Here is a 9,303-nt window from a genome sequence, read left to right on the forward strand (position 1 = left end):
TCTCATATTATTAGCCTTATTATGCTTATATGATCGATAGAACGACAACTAATATACTTATTACTCTTATTATTATCAATCTAACTCATATTATTAACCATATTATGCAGATATGATCGGTAGGACGACAATTACTATACTTATTACTCTTATTATTATCAATCTAACTCATATTATTAGCCATATTGTGCTTATATGATCGATAGAACGACAATTACTATACATATTACACTCACTATTATCAATCTAACTCATATTATTAACCATATTATGCAGATATGATCGATAGAACGACAATTACTATACTTATTACTCTTATTATTATCAATCTAACTCATATTATTAGCCATATTATGCTTATATGATCGATAGTACGACAATTACTATACTCATTTCTCTTATTATTATCAATCTAACTCATATTATTAGCCGTATTATGCTTATACGATCGATAAAACGACAATTACTACACTTATTACACTCACTATTATCAATCTAACTCATATTATTAACCATATTATGCAGATAGGTTCGATGGAACGACAATTACTATACTTATTACTCTTATTATTATCAATCTAACTCATGTTATTTGCCATATTATGCATATATGATCGATAGAACGACAATTACTGTACTTATTACTCTCACTGCTATCAATCTAACTCATATTATTAGCCATATTACGCTTATATGATCGATACAACGACAATTACTATACTTCTTACTCTTATTATTATCAATCTAACTTATATTATTAGCCATATTGTGCTTATATGATCGATAGAACGACAATTACTATACTTATTACTCTTATTATTATCAATCTAACTCATATTATTAACCATATTATGCAGATATGATCGGTAGGACGACAATTACTATACTTATTACTCTTATTATTATCAATCTAACTCTTATTATTAGCCATATTGTGCTTATATGATCGATAGAACGGCAATTAATATACTCATTACTCTTATTATTATCAATCTAACTCATATTATTAGCCACATTGTGCTTATATGATCGATAGAACGACAATTACTACACTTATTACTCTTATTATTATCAGTCTAACGCATATTATTAGCCATATTATGCTTATATAATCGATAGAACGACAATTGCTATACTAATTACACTCACTATTATCAATCTAACTCATATTATTTGCCATATTATGGGTATATGATCGATACAACGACAATTACTATACTTATTACTCTTATTATTATCAATCTAACTCATATTATTAGCCATATTGTGCTTATATGATCAATAGAACGACAATTACTGTACTTATTACACTCACTGTTATCAATCTAACTCATATTATTAGCCATATTATGCTTATATGATCGATAGTACGACAATTACTATACTCATTTCTCTTATTATTATCAATCTAACTCATATTATTAGCCATATTATGGTTATATGATCGATATAACGACAATTACTGTACTTATTACTCTTATTATTATCAATCTAGCTCATATTATTAGCCATATTATGCAGATATGATCGAGAGTACGACAATTACTATACTTATTACACTCACTATTATCAATCTAACTCATATTATTAGCCATATTACGCAGATATGATCGATAGAACGACAATTACTATACTCATTATTCTTATTATTATCAATCTAACTCATATTATTAGCCTTATTATGCTTATATGATCGATAGAACGACAATTACTATACTTATTACTCTTATTATTACCAATCTAACTCAGATTATTAGCCATATTATGCTTATATGATCGATAGTACGACAATTACTATACTCATTACTCTTATTATTATCAATCTAACTCATATTATTAGCCATATTATGCAGATATAATCGAGACTACGACAATTACTGTACTCATTACTCTTATTATTATCAATCTAACTCATATTATTAGCCATATTGTGCTTATATGATCGATAGAACGACAATTACTATACTTATTACACTCACTATTATCAATCTGACTCATATTATTAGCCATATTATGCAGATAGGTTCGATAGAACGACAATTACTATACTTATTACTCTTATTATTATCAATCTAACTCATATTATTAGCCATATTATGCTTATATGATCGATAGAACGACAATTACTATACTTCCTACTCTTATTATTATCAATCTAACTTATCTTATTAGCCATATTGTGCATATATGATCGATAGAACGAAAATTACTATACTTATTACTCTTATTATTATCTATCTGACTCATGTTATTAGCCATATTATTCATATATGATCGATAGAACGACAATTACTGTACTTATTACACTCACTGTTATCAATCTAACTCATATTATTAGCCACATTATGCTTATATGATCGATAGAACGACAATTACTATACTTATTGCACTCACTGTTATCAATCTAACTCAGATTATTAGGCATATTATGCTTATATGATCGATAGCACGACAATTACTATACTCATTACTCTTGTTATTATCAATCTAACTCATATTATTGGCAATATTATGCTTATATGATCGATAGAACGACAATTACTGTACTTATTACTCTTATTATTTCCAATCTAGCTCATATTATTAGCCATATTATGCAGATATGATCGAGAGTACGACAATTACTATACTTATTACTCTTATTCTTATCAATCTAACTCATATTATTAGCCATATTATGCTTATATGATTGATAGAACGACAATTACTACACTCATTACTCTTATTATTATCAATCTAACTCATATTATTAGCCATATTATGGTTATATGACCGATAGAACGACAATTACTATACTTATTACTCTTATTATTATCAATCTAACTCATATTATTAGCCATATTATGCAGATATAATCGAGACTACGACAATTACTGTACTCATTACTCTCATTATTATCAGTCTAACTCATATCATTAGCCATATTGTGCTTATATGATCGATAGAACGACAATTACTATACTTATTACACTCACTATTATCAATCTAACTCATATTATTAGCCATATTACGCAGATATGATCGATAGAACGACAATTACTATACTTATTACTCTTATTATTATCAATCTAACTCATATTATTAGCCATATTATGCTTATATGATTGATAGAACGACAATTACTACACTCATTACTCTTATTATTATCAATCTAACTCATATTATTAGCCATATCATGGTTATATAACCGATAGAACGACAATCACTATACTCATTACTCTTATAATTATCAATCTAACCCATACTATTAGCCATATTATGCTTATATGATCGATAATACGACAATTACTATACTCATTACTCTTATTATTATCAATCTAACTCATATTATTAACCATATTATGCAGATATGATCGATAGAACGACAATTACTATACTTATTACTCCTATTATTATCAATCTAACTCATATTATTAGCCATATTATGCTTATACGGTCGATAACACCACAATTACTACACTTATTACACTCACTATTATCAATATAACTCATATTATTTACCATATTATGCAGATAGGTTCGATAGAACGACAATTACTATACTTATTACTCTTATTATTATCAATCTAACTCATATTATTAGTAATATTATGCTTATATGATCGATAGAACGACAATTGCTATACTTATTACTCTTATTATTATCAATCTAACTCATATTATTATGCATTTTGTGCTTATATGATCGACAGAACGACAATTGCCATACCTATTACACTCACTATTATCAATCTAACTCATATTATTAGCCACATTATGCTTATATGATCGATAGAACGACAATTACTATACTTATTGCACTCACTGCTATCAATCTAACTCAGATTATTAGCCATATTATGCTTATATGATCGATAGTACGACAATTACTATACTCATTACTCTTATTATTATCAATCTAACTCATATTATTAGCCGTATTATGCTTATATGATCGATAGGACGACAATTACTATACATATTACACTGACTATTATCAATCTAACTCATATTATTAGCCACATTATGCTTATATGATCGATAGAACGACAATTACTATACTTATTACTCTTATTATTATCAATCTAACTCATATTATTAGCCATATTATGCTTATATGATCGATAGAACGACAATTACTATACTTATTACTCTTATTATTATTAATCTAACTCATATTATTAGCCACATTATGCTTATATGATCGATAGAAGAACAATTACTATTCTCATTACTCTTATTATTATCAATCTAACTCATATTGTTAGCCATATTATGCTTATATGATCGATAGTACGACAATTACTATACTCATTTCTCTTATTATTATCAATCTAACTCATATTATTAGCCGTATTATGCTTATACGATCGATAAAACGACAATTACTACACTTATTACACTCACTATTATCAATCTAACTCATATTATTAACCATATTATGCAGATAGGTTCGATGGAACGACAATTACTATACTTATTACTCTTATTATTATCAATCTAACTCATGTTATTTGCCATATTACGCATATATGATCGATAGAACGACAATTACTGTACTTATTACTCTCACTGCTATCAATCTAACTCATATTATTAGCCATATTACGCTTATATGATCGATACAACGACAATTACTATACTTCTTACTCTTATTATTATCAATCTAACTTATATTATTAGCCATATTGTGCTTATATGATCGATAGAACGACAATTACTATACTTATTACTCTTATTATTATCAATCTAACTCATATTATTAACCATATTATGCAGATATGATCGGTAGGACGACAACTACTATACTTATTACTCTTATTATTATCAATCTAACTCTTATTATTAGCCATATTGTGCTTATATGATCGATAGAACGGCAATTAATATACTCATTACTCTTATTATTATCAATCTAACTCATATTATTAGCCACATTGTGCTTATATGATCGATAGAACGACAATTACTACACTTATTACTCTTATTATTATCAGTCTAACGCATATTATTAGCCATATTATGCTTATATAATCGATAGAACGACAATTGCTATACTAATTACACTCACTATTATCAATCTAACTCATATTATTTGCCATATTATGGGTATATGATCGATACAACGACAATTACTATACTTATTACTCTTATTATTATCAATCTAACTCATATTATTAGCCATATTGTGCTTATATGATCAATAGAACGACAATTACTGTACTTATTACACTCAGTGTTATCAATCTAACTCATATTATTAGCCATATTATGCTTATATGATCGATAGTACGACAATTACTATACTCATTTCTCTTATTATTATCAATCTAACTCATATTATTAGCCATATTATGGTTATATGATCGATATAACGACAATTACTGTACTTATTACTCTTATTATTATCAATCTAGCTCATATTATTAGCCATATTATGCAGATATGATCGAGAGTACGACAATTACTATACTTATTACACTCACTATTATCAATCTAACTCATATTATTAGCCATATTACGCAGATATGATCGATAGAACGACAATTACTATACTTATTACTCTTATTATTAGCAATCTAACTCATATTATTAGCCATATTATGCTTATATGATCGATAGAACGACAATTACTATACTTCCTACTCTTATTATTATCAATCTAACTTATCTCATTAGCCATATTGTGCATATATGATCGATAGAACGAAAATTACTATACTTATTACTCTTATTATTATCTATCTGACTCATGTTATTAGCCATATTATTCATATATGATCGATAGAACGACAATTACTGTACTTATTACACTCACTGTTATCAATCTAACTCATATTATTAGCCACATTATGCTTATATGATCGATAGAACGACAATTACTATACTTATTGCACTCACTGTTATCAATCTAACTCAGATTATTAGGCATATTATGCTTATATGATCGATAGCACGACAATTACTATACTCATTACTCTTGTTATTATCAATCTAACTCATATTATTGGCAATATTATGCTTATATGATCGATAGAACGACAATTACTGTACTTATTACTCTTATTATTTCCAATCTAGCTCATATTATTAGCCATATTATGCAGATATGATCGAGAGTACGACAATTACTATACTTATTACTCTTATTCTTATCAATCTAACTCATATTATTAGCCATATTATGCTTATATGATTGATAGAACGACAATTACTACACTCATTACTCTTATTATTATCAATCTAACTCATATTATTAGCCATATTATGGTTATATGACCGATAGAACGACAATTACTATACTTATTACTCTTATTATTATCAATCTAACTCATATTATTAGCCATATTATGCAGATATAATCGAGACTAAGACAATTACTGTACTCATTACTCTCATTATTATCAGTCTAACTCATATCATTAGCAATATTGTGCTTATATGATCGATAGAACGACAATTACTATACTTATTACACTCACTATTATCAATCTAACTCATATTATTAGCCATATTACGCAGATATGATCGATAGAACGACAATTACTATACTTATTACTCTTATTATTATCAATCTAACTCATATTATTAGCCATATTATGCTTATATGATTGATAGAACGACAATTACTACACTCATTACTCTTATTATTATCAATCTAACTCATATTATTAGCCATATCATGGTTATATAACCGATAGAACGACAATCACTATACTCATTACTCTTATAATTATCAATCTAACCCATACTATTAGCCATATTATGCTTATATGATCGATAATACGACAATTACTATACTCATTACTCTTATTATTATCAATCTAACTCATATTATTAACCATATTATGCAGATATGATCGATAGAACGACAATTACTATACTTATTACTCTTATTATTATCAATCTAACTCATATTATTAGCCATATTATGCTTATATGATCGATAGAACGACAATTACTATACTTATTACTCTTATTATTATCAATCTAACTCATATTATTAGCCATATTATGCTTATATGATCGATAGAACGACAATTACTATACTTCTTACTCTTATTATTATCAATCTAACTTATATTATTAGCCATATTGTGCTTATATGATCGATAGTATGACAATTACTATACTCGTTTCTCTTATTATTATCAACCTAACTCATATTATTAGCCATATTATGCTTATACGATCGATAACACCACAATTACTACACTTATTACACTCACTATTATCAATATAACTCATATTATTAACCATATTATGCAGATAGGTTCGATAGAACGACAATTACTATTCTTATTACTCTTATTATTATCAATCTAACTCATATTATTAGTAATATTATGCTTATATGATCGATAGAACGACAATTGCTATACTTATTACTCTTATTATTATCAATCTAACTCATATTATTAGGCATTTTGTGCTTATATGATCGACAGAACGACAATTACCATACCTATTACACTCACTATTATCAATCTAACTCATATTATTAGCCACATTATGCTTATATGATCGATAGAACGACAATTACTATACTTATTGCACTCACTGCTATCAATCTAACTCAGATTATTAGCCATATTATGCTTATATGATCGATAGTACGACAATTACTATACTCATTACTCTTATTATTATCAATCTAACTCATATTATTAGCCGTATTATGCTTATATGATCGGTAGGACGACAATTACTATACATATTACACTCACTATTATCAATCTAACTCATATTATTTGCCATATTATGGGTATATGATCGATACAACGACAATTACTATACTTCTTACTCTTATTATTATCAATCTAACTTATATTATTAGCCATATTGTGCTTATATGATCGATAGAACGACAATTACTATACTTATTACTCTTATTATTATCAATCTAACTCATATTATTAACCATATTATGCAGATATGATCGGTAGGACGACAATTACTATACTTATTACTCTTATTATTATCAATCTAACTCTTATTATTAGCCATATTGTGCTTATATGATCGATAGAACGGCAATTAATATACTCATTACTCTTATTATTATCAATCTAACTCATATTATTAGCCACATTGTGCTTATATGATGGATAGAACGACAATTACTACACTTATTACTCTTATTATTATCAGTCTAACGCATATTATTAGCCATATTATGCTTATATAATCGATAGAACGACAATTGCTATACTAATTACACTCACTATTATCAATCTAACTCATATTATTTGCCATATTATGGGTATATGATCGATACAACGACAATTACTATACTTATTACTCTTATTATTATCAATCTAACTCATATTATTAGCCATATTGTGCTTATATGATCAATAGAACGACAATTACTGTACTTATTACACTCACTGTTATCAATCTAACTCATATTATTAGCCATATTATGCTTATATGATCGATAGTACGACAATTACTATACTCATTTCTCTTATTATTATCAATCTAACTCATATTATTAGCCATATTATGGTTATATGATCGATATAACGACAATTACTGTACTTATTACTCTTATTATTATCAATCTAGCTCATATTATTAGCCATATTATGCAGATATGATCGAGAGTACGACAATTACTATACTTATTACACTCACTATTATCAATCTAACTCATATTATTAGCCATATTACGCAGATATGATCGATAGAACGACAATTACTATACTTATTACTCTTATTATTATCAATCTAACTCATATTATTAGCCATATTATTCTTATATGATTGATAGAACGACAATTACTATACTCATTATTCTTATTATTATCAATCTAACTCATATTATTAGCCTTATTATGCTTATATGATCGATAGAACGACAATTACTATACTTATTACTCTTATTATTACCAATCTAACTCAGATTATTAGCCATATTATGCTTATATGATCGATAGTACGACAATTACTATACTCATTACTCTTATTATTATCAATCTAACTCATATTATTAGCCATATTATGCAGATATAATCGAGACTACGACAATTACTGTACTCATTACTCTTATTATTATCAATCTAACTCATATTATTAGCCATATTATGCAGATATAATCGAGACTACGACAATTACTGTACTCATTACTCTTATTATTATCAATCTAACTCATATTATTAGCCATATTGTGCTTATATGATCGATAGAACGACAATTACTATACTTATTACACTCACTATTATCAATCTGACTCATATTATTAACCATATTATGCAGATATGATCGGTAGGACGACAATTACTATACTTATTACTCTTATTATTATCAATCTAACTCTTA

This window comes from Megachile rotundata, unplaced genomic scaffold (genome assembly GCF_050947335.1).
Source record: "Megachile rotundata isolate GNS110a unplaced genomic scaffold, iyMegRotu1 scaffold0092, whole genome shotgun sequence".
Classification (NCBI taxonomy): Eukaryota; Metazoa; Arthropoda; class Insecta; order Hymenoptera; family Megachilidae; genus Megachile; species Megachile rotundata.